Below are 16,194 nucleotides of genomic sequence, written 5' to 3'. Positions count from 1 at the left end.
GCGAGCGTCTCGTGGACAAAAGGCTCGTGGGGAGACGCGCGCTGATTGGCTGATTGGGCGGAGGCGTCTGAGACCTCCGCGGCTACAACAGATGGACCAGCCCGGGTCCGTGGACCAACAACCGGCCCACAGCCCGAGACGCTGCGCCGCCGACCTCCAATTTAACGCCGGGCTCGGAGCGACATTGGCGGGGTAGAGAAACACGAAGACGCCCTTTTCGGTGTTGCCTAATTAGACCAAGGCGGAAACCACTGAAGCTTCCGACGTCGTCGCATTTCGGTAAGCTGCTGCTTTTAATATTGACCACAATCACGTGTGTGAAGATGCTCATGAAACCCTCTTTTTTTTGTAACATTCCGTCACCACGTCGTGTATTTGGAAAATGGTAGTCGTCTAAATCCTGTGTTGACTTCAAACATCTCGTTAACGGGATGCTAAAGTGTGGGTTCAGTCTAAAGCTTGGTATCATTTAGCTTTCATTACTACATGAGCAATGTAAGGAGGACTGACTATGTGCTGTGTGAGCCACACTGCTTACATAACACGACATAGATTTAAGGTTACAAATAAATACATTTTAACATTAATCTGCCGGACAGATAATTTTACTAAATACAGTATGTGCATTACAACAGGGATCCCCAACCACCGGTCCGGGGACCGGTACCGGTCCGTGACACATTTTCTGCCGGGCCGTAGTGCTGGGCGATATGGACGAAAAAGTATATCTCGATATATTTTTACTTAAACTCAATATTCGATATATTTTCTGGTGAAATAAATGATAAATGGTTATACTTGTATAGCGCTTTTCTACCTTCAAGGTACTCAAAGCGCTTTGACAGTATTTCCACATTCACCCATTCACACACACATTGATGGTGGGAGCTGCCATGCAAGGCGCTAACCAGCAGCCATCAGGGGCAAGGGTGAAGTGTTTTGCCCAAGGACACAACAGACGTGACTAGGATGGTAGAAGGTGGGGATTGAACCCCAGTAACCAGCAACCCTCCGATTGCTTGCACGGCCACTCTACCAACTTCGCCACGCCGTCCCATATTCATTTTTGAGCGAGATTCAGTGAAATTGAAGTGAATGACAACTGTACTGTAAACAAGTCAGTGGCACTCGTATTAACCCAGTTAGTCAAGATGGCTATTAACAGCACAGAAAAACTGTAAGTAGCACAGAATTACATAACATAAATAAAATATCCATCCATCCATTTTCTATCGCTTGTCCCTTTTGGGGGCGCGGGGGGTTTTGATTGATTGATTGAAACTTTTATTAGTAGATTGCACAGTGAAGTACATATTCCGTACAATTGACCACTAAATGGTAACACCCGAATACGTTTTTTAACTTGTTTAAGTTGGGGTCCACTTAAATTGATTCATGATACAGATATATACTATCAAATATATACTAACATCATAATACAGTCATCACACAATATAATCATCAGAGTATATACATTGAATTATTTACAATCCGGGGTGTGGGATATGGAGGGGGGGGGGTTAGGTTTGGTTGGTATCAACACTTCTGTCATCAACAATTGCATCATCAGAGAAATGGACATTGAAACAGTGTAGGACTGACTTGGTAGGATATGTACAGCAAGCAGTGGACATAGAGAGAGAAAGATCAGAAAGCATAAGAAAAAGTATCTACATTTGGTTATTTACAATCCGGGGAGGGTGTTAGTTTAGGGTTGAAGTTGCCTGGAGGTGTACTTTTGTGCTGTGATAAGGTGGCGCCTTGGTGGCCCGAATGCAGCTGAGATAGGCTCCAGCAGAAAAATATTCTTTCTACGTAAAATAAATAACATAGCTGTGCAAATAATACACTTTTGGCAGCATTTCTCGTGCCAAATATGGCCAGCTTGGCAACTCGAGAACAGTTTTGATTTGGGCTTACATGGTAAACAATTCAAATGAATGTTTTATCCAGACACATACACATACAAATCTCCCGGGGCAACCATTGCCAACCCTCCCGATTTTCCCGGGAGACTACCGAATTTCAGTGCCCCCCCCCCCCGAGAATCTCCCGGGGCAACCATTCTCATGAATTTCACCCGATTTCCACCCGGACAACAATATTGGGGGCGTGCCTTAAAGGCACTGTCTTTAACGTCTTCTCTCACCTAAAAAGGAGACTATTATATATGTCTCCGTTATCCATAGGTTTATCTATAACCCATAAAGTAGGCAGGCACGGAGCTATTTCTCAGCATGTGTTTATTCCAGCCGGCACGTTAATACACTGACACACAACATCCGGATTTCCATCATGCATTGCTTCAAAACTACGGCAAGTAGTAATGTCCAAAAACATAACAGAGACGAAGCAGAAGAACGAAGAAGAGACATGGCGACGACGAGTAAGAAGAAGTACGCTTGCAAGTTCCAAAAGGATTGGAAAAAATCATTTCAGTTCATCCAGGACAGCTCGAAGGGGAAGGGGTATGCTGCCTGCTAATTTTGTAGATCAGACTTCTCCATTGAACATGGTGGCCGAACGGATATACTCATTCATGAACGGATTATTTATTTATATATATATATATATATATATATATATATATATATATATAAGAAATACTTGAAAATAAATACCCCCCCCCCATCTCCCGAATTCGGAGGTCTCAAGGTTGGCAAGCATGCACATACATTTGTCCAAATGTGGCCAAGTAGACTCATTGTGGGTTTCCTGGACGTCGGAAAAATCTAAAGAAGAAAATCCCTCTGCCATCTTCCACTAGTTTTTTTAATATATAAATCGTCCGCTTCTACGACTCTCTCGTCGTCATTTGGGATGTCTGTTGTGATTTCCCTTCCTGATTCAATGACCCGCCTTATCTTGCCTCTGATTGGCCTAATCTCAACTAGGGATGTCCCGATACAACTTTTTCACTTCCGATACGATACCGATATTGTAGCCTTGAGTATTGGCCGATACCGATATCAATACGATACGATATAGGCACGAATCATACATTGATTTATTCCTTATTTTGTTGTGTGGAATGTTAGAAAAGGCTTGATAAAGTGATGTTACTGATGTTGTAGTGTTAAAACAGAAAACAGTAGTCAGCAAGAGTAGGTATAGGAAAAACTGACCCATTTATTATTAACCAATTGGTTACATAAATTTTAACCTTCAACATAAGAGTATTACCTCAACAAATCCAATAAAAACAAAATGTTATATTTAAAGTGCAAAATAACCACTAATACCAACATAATTATACAATTGAATAGAATAAATTAAAAATAAATGAGAAGACCCTGAAAAATAACCTAAATAAATCAAATTTTAAAAAAAAAATTAAAAAAAACGTTTTAAAGTGCAAACAATTCAAGTTCACTTCATTTATTTTTTTACTGTCAGCATATGTTGGAAACAACTGTGGGCAGGGACAAAAACAACACAATATTGTCCACTGTCCAACTGCTCTAAGTTATAGAGTTCACAGCTCCAGTTTCACTGACTGACTGTGCCCAAAACAATGTAGTAATTACTCTTAGTCATCACTGAAGAATAGTGTAAACACAATAAACATATCACTCTAATAACAAGAGCATAAAACAAATAATAATCAGCCAGTACTGACTACCCTTACTGCTACTCCTCCTTCTCCACTTTCTGCAGTCCAAGCATAATGTGGAGATTTTTTTTTAAGAAGATAAGCATTTCGGCAGGCTGTGCGGCAGTACACTTTTTAACCTCTTCGTGCATCTGGGGTATAGTTTTGTCTACAGTGTAGTGGCGGCTAGGAATAATGTAGCGAGGTTCAAGGTGCTCCATTAAGCGTTTAAACCCGACATTACTCACCACCGACAGGGCTGGTCATCAAGCACAATAAACTGGGCTATCTTTTCTGTTATGGCCATTGCCTGTTTGCTGTCCCGTGGTAGTTTGTCACGTCTTGCAAAGCTTTCGGCCAGCGTGGGTTGCTGAAACGAGCCAGAGGTTTGTTGCTTCGCCTTGCTGCTCTCGCGAAAATCCTCATGTTCTTTTTTGTGGTGTTTTTTCAAATGTGCGATTAGGTTGCTTGTATTGAACCTTCCCGGTTCTGTCCCTCTACGGGACACTTGCGCCTGACAAATGTTGCCTTTAGCGGCAACGTCTTTATCCAAGTTTACGTTAAAATACTTCCACACAGCCGACATCACTACTTTCCTGCAAGCACACGCGTTGTCGTTGTGATCACGCGGGCTGTGCATGCTGGATCAGAGACGGTCTTCTTCCGCGGCCGGCAACAACGTTAATTAAGGGGCATTGCCGCCACCTACTGTGTTGGAGTGTGATCAAACCAGAGTCACCTATTATAGACGTGCTGCAGCAGAAAATGGACAGCTTATATCAGAGCGCTTATATCGGAGTTTTTAGATTCAGTCCGATAAAATCCGATATTCACTTTTTTGGCTAATATCGAACTGATTTCCGATATCAATATCGGATCGGGACATAATCTCAACCAATCGTGACTCTTCATAGTAAACAACCAACCAATCATGGATGTTCTTATACTTGCATGCAAGTCTTGGAAGGAGGAAGGGGAGGGGTTTAGTAGCCCATGAGAGGGAGATCGGAGCGGGGCAGAACAAGGAACACAACAAATAAGATGAGTTTGGTCATTTTACTGTGAAACAAATTATATCGATATTGTGATATTTTCTTGAATCATATCTTCTTAAAAAATATATCAATATATCTTAAAAACTCGATATATCGCCCAGCCCTACCGGGCTGCAGAGAGACATTAAAGGCCTACTGAAATGAATTTGTTTTATTTAAACGGGAATAGCAGATCCATTCTATGTGTCATACTTGATCCTTTCGCGATATTGCCATATTTTTGCTGAAAGGATTTAGTAGAGAAAATCGACGATAAAGTTCGCAACTTTTGCTCGCTGATAAAAAAAGCCTTGCCTGTACCGGAAGTAGCGTGACGTCACAGGAGCTAGTATTCCTCACAATTCCCCGTTGTTTACAATGGAGCGAGAGAGATTCGGACCGAGAAAGTGACGATTACCCCATTAATTTGAGCGAGGATGAAAGATTCGTAGATGAGGAACGTTACAGTGAAGGACTTGAGAGGCAGTGATGGACGTATCTTTTTTCGCTCTGACCGTAACTTAGGTACAAGCTGGCTCATTGGATTCCACACTCTCTCCTTTTTCTATTGTGTATCACAGATTTGTATTTTAAACCATCTCAGATACTATATCCTCTTGAAAATGAGAGTCGAGAACGCGAAATGGACATTCACAGTGACTGAACATGTAAATACACGATTAATAATTCAGCTTTGCGAAGCTAAAAAAAATAGAAGCTAACCTAGCTACGTAGCCAACGTGATAGCATCAGTCTCAAATGCAGATAGAAACTAAATTTAAAAAAACCCTGACTGGATGGATAGACAGAAGATCAATAATACTATTAAACCATGAACATGTAAATACACGATTAATAATATTCCGCTTGGCGAAGCTTAAAAAACAGAAGCTAACCTAGCTACGTAGCCAACGTGATAGCATCAGTCTCAAATGCAGATAGAAACAAAATAAAAAATAAAAAACCTGACTGGATGGATAGACAGAAGATCAATAAGATTAAGATTAAAGATTAAAGTACCAATGATTGTCACACACACACTAGATGTGGTGAAATTTGTCCTCTGCATTTGTCCCATCCCCTTGGGGAGCAGTGGGCAGCAGCGGTATAATACTATTAAACCATGAACACGTAAATACACGATTAATAATATTCAGCTTGGCGAAGCTAAAAAAAAATAGAAGCTAACCTAGCTACGTAGCCAACGTGATAGAATCAGTCTCAAATGCAGATAGAAACTAAATTTAAAAAAACCCTGACTAGATGGATAGACAGAAGATCAATAATACTATTAAACCATGAACATGTAAATACACGATTAATAATATTCCGCTTGGCGAAGCTAAAAAAACAGAAGCTAACCTAGCTACGTAGCCAACGTGATAGCATCAGTCTCAAATGCAGATAGAAACTAAATTAAAAAAAACCCTGACTGGATGGATAGACAGAAGATCAATAATACTATTAAACCATGTACATGTAAATACACAATAATATTCAGCTTGGTGAAGCTAAAAAAACAGAAGCTAACTTAGATGCGGCGGCGGGCGTTGTACGCTTTTGACGACACCCCGGCCGCCATCAGAGTCGGCAAGAAACATATATTTCCCCAAAGTTACGTACGTGACATGCACATATCGACACGATGTCAGTGCGGCCCGCGAGATTTGAATCAATGGCGCTTGATAGCGTCATACTTGCCAACCCTCTCATTATTTCCGGGAGACTCCCGAATATCAGGGAGTGATGGCACTGCCTTTGGTGCCCTCTACAGCCTACCCAAACAATGTATCTACTCGGCCACATGTAGAGTGCAGCTTCAGCTTGCTCACGTAAGTGACAGCAAGGCGTACTAGCTCAGCAGCCACAAAGCTTACACTGACGGTAGCCGTACCGTATAAAACAACTTTAACACTGTTACGTTACAAATATGCGCCACACTTTGAACCCACACCAAAAAAGAATGACAAACACATTTCTGGAGAACATCTGCACTGTAACACAACATAAACACAACACAATAAATACCCAGAATCCCATGCAGCACTAACTCTTCCACTCAACCGACGCACGGAGGGGGGTGGGGGGGTTTTGTGGTAGCGGGAGTGTATAATCTAGACCGGAAGAGTTAGGGCTGCATGGGATTCTGGGTATTGGTTGTGTTGTGTTTATGTTGTGTTACAGTGGGATGTCCTCCAGAAATTTGTTTTTCATTCTTTTTTGGTGTGGGTTCACAGTGTGGCGCATATTTGTGACGTAACAGTGTTAAAGTTGTTTTATACGGTACGGCTACCGTCAGTGTAAACTGTGTGGCTGATGACTAAGTATGCTTTGCTGTCTCCTACGTGTGCAAATAAAAGCTACATACATGTGGCACGCTGTTTGTAAATGCTATAGGGGACAATTATTGCAGTGCAATTAGGGCACACCCTTAATTTAGTAATTAGATTGAAAATAGGATTATATTTGCCCTGGGAGTTATCTAGGAGAGGCACTGAGATCCATAAGTCTCCTGGTAAAATCGGGGGGGTCGGCATGTATGCAGCTGAGCCGCATCAGAGTGGTCAAAGAGCCGCATGCGGCTCCGGAGCCGCGGGTTGCCGACCCCTGCCCTAGGTCTATCTTCTGATTTTACACTGTTTTTATATTGTTCGCGGGTAAAATAATTACAGTTTTTAACAATCGCAGAGAAAAAATTATTATCAGGGTCTATGTCCATATCAGTCTCTGTTGTGGTGTGCTCTTGATACTCACACATGTCCAGTTCTTTTTGTTGATGTTGGAGGATCTTCTGTAACATGTCCATATTAATACTTTGTGTGGTTTGTGTTCTTGGTGTGGGTAGCATTGAGATGATGTAAAAGTCACAAGCTACATTGATACCAAGTACTGCATCAATGTCAATACTTATCAAGATCTTTTATTTTCCTTATCACCAAGACTTTTGCTTCCTCCGGCGTCCCATTTAGTTTGATGAAGATCTTACAGTTCGTTACCCAAGTTTGTTGAATCTTGCTTTGCCTTTTAAGTTGTCGTGCGACCCTTGCGATGTCAGCATTTTTCTTCGTCAAGTGTTCATTGATGAAAACATCTGTTCCTTTGAGTTTGCGTCCTTGCCTTAATAGTGCGATCTTCTTCTTTCTGTTTGTGAATCTCATGATGACAGCGGGTGGTCTCTGGTTCCTCATGGGCAGTGGGTGACAAGCCTCGATGTGCTCCAGGTCCATCTCTATCCCCCTGCTTTGGAGATAGGAGGCCACCTGCTGCTCCACCGACTGTGCCTCCTGCACGCTGGGCTCCCCGCTGTCCGCGGCCACCGCACGCGCGTAATTGCGTGGCTTGATTTTGATGCCGGTGATGACCACATCATTCGTGCGGGAATATTGCTCCAGCTTGTCCACTCGCTGCTCCAGGTCCACAATGCGCCGGTCTTTGTCCACGTTCTGGAGGCGTAATTGTTTCACCTCCTCCAGTAGACCCAAAAGCTGCTCCTGGTGCTCCCTCACCGCAGTCACATCACCGCACAGGGAAAGGAGTGTGAGCCTCATCTCCTCGAACTCCTCCGATGTGGGGCTTTTCCTCGGTGCAGGCATCACGGTCTATCTGCCGACGCATCCAGCAACAGAAGGAAAAATCCACCTCCGTATCTCAGGCCGGTAATGCTAGCCGGCTCCGGTGTGCTAGCTCGCAGCACCGATCGACACAAGCTGCAAAGTGTCACGGCACAGTGACACAGCGAAGCCAAAAAAGCACAAAAGTACAAAAAAGTACAAAAAGTTGTACTAGCTTTGCACAAGGCGATTGCCAAACTCAACAGCCCCACTTCGAAAACAGCCAAACGCGCGAGGTTGTCATAAACATTACTTAATTTAGAAAAAAAAAAATACAAAAGAAAACAAATGTTTATGCATATGTATGTAAATGTATTCAGTTATAAACATTCATTCACTTTCTTCTTTCCTTCATGGATCTAAAATTATCTTTTTCTATATTTTATTGTAATATTTTCAGAATGTGTTTTTTCTATTTTTGGCCAAAGTAAGACAAATAAAACAATCTGAAGTTGTCTTTATTTTTTAGTTTTAATGCCATGATTTTAATAGTCCGGCCCACGTGTGCACAGATTTTACTCCATGCGGCCCCTGAGCTAAAATGAGTTTGACACCCCTGGGTCAAGTTAATAAAATGTTTATAGTATCCAAGTGAGGTGGCGACTTGTCCAGGGTGTACCCCGCCTTCCGCCCGATTGTAGCTGAGATAGGCTCCAGCGCCCCCCGCGACCCCGAAGGGAATAAGCGGTAGAAAATGGATGGATGGATGGAAGTGCAATAAGTTATTTAAGGATATCTTTGTCTTTATCGTTTATCAATCTTATTGACACACCGGCATGACATTTTTTTCTGTTTGCCATTTTTCATATGCTCTTGTATAGTCCATGACAGAGTGATCATATAACTACACGTCCTTATCTAAAAGCGCGTTTTGTGGGTTTTGATTTTGTAGATTGTTCTGCAGTCTTTGTGCTAATTTATATTATAGAATGCGATGATTATCATATATAACTGTCTATAAGCAATAACACATAGGTGACACACAGATCATAAAATACCAATTTAGCACTAAGCACTGAAATTAATACTTACAATGAGAGGCCGAAGGAAAAGTAGTTCCTGCCAACATGAAAAGCCGTTTTAAAATCATATTTGTCATACAGCTTAGCTTAAATTAGTCGCATGATTCATTCTGTCTCAAATGCACATCTTACATATTGATATCACACATTTTATGGTAATGTATATACATGTACTGTTGTGGTAGCTTTACCAGCCCACGTGTTATGTTTGTTACAGAGGAATCTATATTTTAGTGGCTGATATGACATGTTTTAGGGGTTGCTATGACACCAGAGACAATAGAGGTGGGGGGCCCTTGCTCCAGCAATATGGAGAAGTGGGGGATTAGTGTCAATGAGGTATGAAAGGGGATGTGAGAAGGTTTTTAAAGCCATTCATCTCCGTAAAAGGCACACAAGCAGTAAGAAAACAAGAAGGCATGTGTGTCAATGTGAGGAGGGGAGGGGCTGTGAAGTCAGGAAGTGGTGGTCATGAGTTTTAATTATGTGAAGGGTTATTTGCGCTATATCACCATCAGGCACGATGCAGACAGCTCTGTTGGGAGAAACCATCCAAGAGGAAAATATTTGTGACGCTGCACAATTTGGAGTTTGGGAGGCGGAGTAGACAATGTGTGAGAGAGGGGGAGATTGAAGACGAGGGCGCCGTAATGAGCCTCCAGGGAATTCAGTCAGTCTGCTGAGATCTACATTTTTAACCGTTAGCGGCTCCTCTATCAGTGGAACGTCTAAAGCTCCATCACGATACGTTCTTTGACGCTGGTCCACAGATTGTTACAAAACCATGTCTTCTAGGGCTGTGAATCTTTAGGCACCACATGATTCGATTCGATTCGATTTTTGGGTAACTATTCAATTCAGCATCAATTCTTAATTCAAAACTATTCTCGATTCAAAATCACAAAAACACTTTTTTTAATAACATTGGGTGCCAGTTCTATGATTAACTACATTCCTCCGTAAAACAGAAAACAGCTCTGATAAATGTATATATTACTTAACAGAAAGTTGGTTTGGTTTGATAAAATTCCAAACATTTAATAAAGTCAAATACAAATAAGGCAACAAGGGAAATATCCCACACTTATCTTTTCTAAAGTAAATCTGTACAGCAGATATGGGCATCTACACCAACAATATGATTTGTCTGAGTGGCTGGACAGGACAGAGCAAAGAAGGCCATCCCCGTGGATGTCGCAGCCGATATATACCCAGCTGGAATCAAGAGTGTGATACACACTATGACAAATTCCTTTGTGCTGAACCTGGAGACAATGTAGACACAAAGGTATCACACCTGACTGACTGTCTTGATAGAAAACGCAGAAAGCGATGGGAGGAGACAGTTTAAGGGATTGACTTCATCCATTCTAGCAGAGTGGCCTGGAAAACCTTTAACAGTCTCCCAGGCAGAAGCTCTTGACCAACACAATGCCCTGTAACGGTCAATTCAATCGCTGAGCAGCTCCTTGTAAATGGGCGATTCAAGGACTCGGATAAAGATCACAACCGCCGCACCAAGCAATAAATAAGACTATGGCATGCCCCAGGAGTAGATGGCTTCCTGTCTGCACCCTCCTTCGCTAATGAAGAGCTCTCCACCGCCATTGGCCAATTGAAGAGCGGACAAAAACAGGGGCCAGCCAATATACCACCTGAGTTCTTACTACACTGTGGCCAAATATGCCAGAACTGGCATAGAGAGGTATATTGTTTTTGCCTCAACAAGCTGACACTACCCAAGATCTGGTGAAGGGCAAATATCATCGCCCTGCCCAAACCTAACAAACCCAAAGAACTACCGCCCAATCTCGCCTTTCTGTGTCCCCTTCAAGTCCCTGTAGCAACTTCTCCTGGCACGCTTGGACACCATTGTTGACCCCCAAGTAACCCAACCAACCAAGGACGCGGCACTGTCCACCAGATTGTGAAGCTTATAAACGACATCGAAGATAGCTTCAAGAAACACTGCGGCCTATGACACCATCTGGCACCAGGGCTTGACCCTCAGTATGCCTGAGCGCCACTTTGTACGGTTCATGTGTACCATCCTCTCAAACCGTAGTTTAATTCTGAAAGCAAGCGACGGACAGGCCACAACCGCCTATAGCACCACAGAAATGGAGTCTCTCAAGGCTCAGTACTGGCCCCCTTGCTTTTCGGCCTATCTGCGACCTGCCTTATACAACATTAAGGTAGCACGGATACACAGACGATGTTGCCCTCCTTCACTCAGACAAAAACTGGACGACAGTGGAGGATGCTAACCTCAGACATAACACAAAATAGCAGCATATCTGAAAAGCTGGAGACTTAAGCTGAGCGTTGCGAAAACAACTTGTAGAGCCTTCCACCTCAACACTTAGGAGGCCTGCTGCCAGCTCACAGTAAAAGTCAACGGGGTCATCATTGCTATACAACCCAAACCAACTTACCTTTTAGTGAAACTCGATAGGCAGCTGACATCAGGGTTTTTCCTGGCTCAAATTGAGGCAGAGGTGGTATAATCCTGAATTTTAACGCAAACATTTTTTAGTTGTTTTTTTCCATTTACAGTAATATGCTGTAAAGAACACCGTAAAATGTATTGTAATTTTTATTAAAACTTTAATAAGTCAAGCAGATATTTAAGTATTTATTTTTATTTAGACAAAACATTTTTGGAAAGTATGATAATATACTGTAATATTTGTTGCAATAATGGATACTTTTAAAGTTTAAAAGGCATGCAATTTCAAGCAGTACATATATTTTTTCTGTCAAAATGAAAAAAATCCATTACATTTAGTGAGAAAATATTAAGTACTTTATTGACACATATCATTTCCAGGTGTTTGCAGGCCAGATAAAATGATGTCGCGGGCCAGATCTGGGCCCCGGGCCTTGAGTTTGACACCTGTGGCCTAAGCGCTTGCCTAAGAGAGTGATAGACTCATAGCTTGTGTGGTGGGGTCACTTTTGCTTGTAACACTCATAGATGATTTTGAGGCAGCCTTCAAGCGCTCTGTGGACAAAAATGTCCACATGTTGTCACCACCATGAATTATTACATTTTAACTGCCTGATACGTTAATTTCTTTGCTCTGTTTCACCTGGACTCTTGACTTTCCTCCTCGCGAGATCGCTTTTTAAAGTAGTGGCTGATTTCGCCTGCCACATCTGCAACGCTAAAACACAAACGTTACTCTGACACGGAGGAAACTTTTTTAAATAAACACGACATGCTTGTAATGCTTTCTTGGGGTAACTCCTTTTAGTTGACCTTGTACCAGTCAATCTGTACAGTCATGAAACTCTACCTGATCCTATGCAAACTTCTAATAAATTCTTCAATCGATCTATTATAATTAGTCAGAAAAATTTGGAAATGAAGCTAACACTACTAGCTGTGTTCACTTACCAGAGACAAAATGTTCACCACACAGTCTGGAGTGTTCTGTAGGAGTCCAGTGATGCCTGGACTCCTACAGAGTCTCTAAGAATTTTCAAAATAGGGTCCCACAGTAAATTTTTGGTGTCCCACTTTTTTGTAACCATTTTGAAAACAAATGATAAATTTATGCATTATCCTGTTATATCTCACATTCTATATGGTGTTTTGGAAAAAGGTTGTCATAAACATTACTTAATTTATTAAAAAAATAATACAAACGAAAACACATTTTTATGCATTTATAAATGTATTCAGTCCACAGCTGGCTAATAACACTGTCTTTACTTGCCTCCTCTGCTCTTTTTAGAGCGCCAAAAAATCTGGTTGACTGCTTCCCAGCTGATTCGCCCAACTTGTGAACAGATGTTTCTTGGTGCCTGGTGAGGCTGGATCTTTGAAAATCAGTGCACCCGGTCGTAAAGGTGTTCTTATTCTTAGCCCGTTTACATGGCGTGCAAAACATCTTTCCATCTTCATAAGTGAGCCATTTACTAAAAAGTGTCTCTTGAAACCACTTTTCATTGAAGCTTCGCTTCTTGGGTTTATTGCTCGGCATGACGAAAACAATAACACGCGGGAGTCCTAATACCGGAAATGCAGTGTTTGATTGATAAAACTTTTGGCGAATCAAAATTTTAAGAAATTGTACCAGAAAGTTCATTACTTTTGAAGTCGACCAATAAAAAAGGCAATAAACGGGGACCCAGTGTTGTGCCAAAATGTGATTGCCTGCCAAAAATGTATTTCTTTTGCGGGAGCGCGCACCGCTTGCTAAAGCTGCATTGCTTGGCTTCATCTGTCCACAGCGGATTACTACGTGTGAGACAAACACTTTATCTTCGTGGTTATTGTAATGCTACGTGTTTGACATTATTTTAAGCCTTTATCATGTCCGGAAAATGACAGTTTGCATTTTTCTGTGGTATTAATAAGATTTAAAGGACTGTTGTTTGTCCGATGTTGATGTGACAAAACCTCTTCCTTGTTTGGAAGATACATACAATTGTAACTGTTAGTTCTTCGTGCACATACTAAATATTTATAAAGTGTTAGGATATATTTATTTATGTAAAATGTTCATTAAATGTAATATTGCCTGACAGAAAGTGATTCAACATAATATTTTGATATTTACACACGCATATTTTACTACAATACCCTTATGAGTAGGGCTGGGCGATATATCGAATATACTCGATATATCTCGGGTTTGTCTATATATAGATATAGGAAATGACTATTTCGTGATATTCGAGTATACGTTCTCACGCAGTTGCTTTTAGCTGCGGGCATTACACTACAGGCTCTTCTCACTCTTTCTTGTCTCTCCTTCTCACAGAGACATAAAACAAGCGCACCTTCTTACATACGTCACATAATGTCGCGCGTGCAACGTCATACGCTCTCGCGTAGCAGACAGGTAGCGGAATGGGTAACGTTAGCTGTGATGCTAGCGGAGAGGTGCGAGTGGTAATACGAGAGAAAGAAGGTGCGAATCTGGTAACAAATGAAGGAAGAAGAATTCCCAAGAAAAACCGCACAGGGTCCATCGTCTGGCGGTGGTTTGGCTTCAAGCGGGAATATGTTGAACAGACAACCGTAATATGTCAAGTATGCGGCAAAAGCGTTGCCACAAAAAATAGCATTACTGCTAATTTGTAGCATTATTTGAAAAGTCACCCGCTAGAGAATGAGGAGTGCTTGAAACTCCACATGTCAACATCTCCGGCCGGTGCCACAGCCAACAAAATGCCAAAGCAACCAGCACTGACCCAATTGAACCTGGCGTCTTCCATTTCCAGATCAACACCGTATGCAACAAATGGTCAACAACAGAAGGAGATAAAGTCCGCAGGAACCTACCACATAGCAAAAGACATACACTATTTGATTTCCTATTATGCAGCTATTTTTTATTCGACAGTTATTGAAATATCTTGTGTGACATCATGCACAAAAGTGTACTTTATTTGTTTTAAAATATTGTACTGGCGTTCTGTACAAAAAGTGCACTTTAATTTAGTGTTTTGATATGTCATCTTAGTGACATCATGCACAAAAGTGCATTAATAGCTTTTTTGGAAATGACATGAATGTTTGTGCCACTGCTTAATAACTTTAATAAATACAGTTTTGGTAAATTTACTTAGTTGTGATTTCCCTCTCTGCATGAAAGTTTAAAATGAGCATATATTAATGCAGTATGAACAAGAATGTTTTAATGTAGACACATAGAATCATCATACCGCTGTGATTATATGCATCAAATGTTAATTCAAGGCTACGGCAAAATATCGAGATATATATCGTGTATCGTGACATGGCCTAAAAATATTGAGATATTAATAAAAGGCCATATCAGGCTCATACTTATGAGCATTACATATATTGAAATCAAGTACCTAGTGTACTGTTTACTTATTGAAATACCCTTTACAAAGCTAAAATATACCTACTATCTTTGCTGCTGCCAAAAATTGTTTTAAGTAATATTTTGATACTGACATCTCATCTCTGCATACTTTAGTAGAATACACTTATGGGCATTACATATATATAAATATTACTTGAAATGTATTTATTTTTAGTCCCCCCGCCCCCCTGATACGCTAGCAGCTAACTGTTTATCCCAATATTCAGTGAGTAGCCGCTCCCCTATGTTAATAATAATTGCACATTGAAAATGTGTGGCGCAATATGAAGCCTAAAATATGACAACGGAGACCCCGGACTGTTGAACAACTTAAGCTGTACATCAAGCAAGAATGGGAAAGAATTCCACCTGAAAAGCTTAAAAAAGTTCCCAAACGTTTACTGAGTTTACTGAGGCCATGTAACACAGTGGTAAAAATACCCTGTGCCAACTTTTTTGCAATGTGTTGCTGCCATTAAATTCTAAGATAATGATTATTGGCAAAAAAAAAATTTAGTTTCTCAGTTTGAAGCTTAAATATCTTGTCTTTGCAGTCTATTCAATTGAATATACGTTGAAAAGGATTTGCAAATCATTGTATTCTGTTTTTATTTACGATTTACACAACGTGCCAACTTCACTAGTTTTGGGTTTTGTATATACACACACACATATATATGTATATATGTATATATATATATATATATATATTATATATATATATATATATATATATATATATATATATACATATATATGTGTGTGTGTGTGTGTGTGTGTGTGTGTGGGTTTGTGTGTGTGTGTATGTATGTATATATACATCCCCATAGGCATCCGTCCGTCAGTAGTGACGATGGGTTGCGCCTGGGGGAGTTCATTCTTTCTTGCAGCGGCGGCTGTGGCTGTACAGCCCGACTCTGGAGTGACAGTCTCTGGTGCAGTTGGCGCAGACGTATGGGGAGGGTTCTGACACAGGAGCAGGTCCCGCGTCGCGCAGTTTCCGCTTTTGTCTCCTCGCCTGCAACAAGGAGATGTGCTTCTCCTCGGCACGGCGGGTTCCTGTAGCAACAGTCTGCCTCCAAACGTCGC

General features: G+C 41.2%; 1 protein-coding gene across 2 annotated transcripts in view; it reads left to right on the top strand.

The window, feature by feature from the left end:
* The window catches only part of LOC133632854 (ras association domain-containing protein 2-like), a 43,711-nt gene continuing 27,517 nt past the window's right edge, over positions 1-16,194 (top strand). For both annotated transcript variants that reach the window (XR_009821717.1, XM_062025608.1), the window contains exon 1: positions 1-279. The gene's annotated coding sequence lies outside the window, so the exon portion shown is untranslated. The remainder of the gene's footprint in view (positions 280-16,194) is intronic.

Source organism: Entelurus aequoreus, linkage group LG17, assembly GCF_033978785.1.
Source record: "Entelurus aequoreus isolate RoL-2023_Sb linkage group LG17, RoL_Eaeq_v1.1, whole genome shotgun sequence".
NCBI lineage: Eukaryota > Metazoa > Chordata > Actinopteri > Syngnathiformes > Syngnathidae > Entelurus > Entelurus aequoreus.
The sequence above is the reverse complement of the archived record's forward strand: the minus strand, read 5'-3'. Positions and strand labels throughout refer to the sequence as shown.